Consider the following 206-nt stretch of genomic DNA (forward strand, 5'->3'; position numbering starts at 1 on the left):
CTGGAAGAGCAGGAAGAGGAAACACATGCTGTCTAAAAGGAAACCTTAGTGAGCAGGAAGTGAGGGTCATTGTGTGAAGAGCAAATATGTGGAAAATAAAACCAATCATTTATGAGGATTTTACAGAAAAAGAAATCAGACTGTTAGAGAATTGAAACAGAGCCTTAAAGATTTGACTAATTTATCTGGATAAATATGTATTTAGT

The sequence above is a fragment of the Austrofundulus limnaeus genome, unplaced genomic scaffold (assembly GCF_001266775.1).
Source record: "Austrofundulus limnaeus strain Quisiro unplaced genomic scaffold, Austrofundulus_limnaeus-1.0 Scaffold307, whole genome shotgun sequence".
NCBI classification, from domain to species: domain Eukaryota; kingdom Metazoa; phylum Chordata; class Actinopteri; order Cyprinodontiformes; family Rivulidae; genus Austrofundulus; species Austrofundulus limnaeus.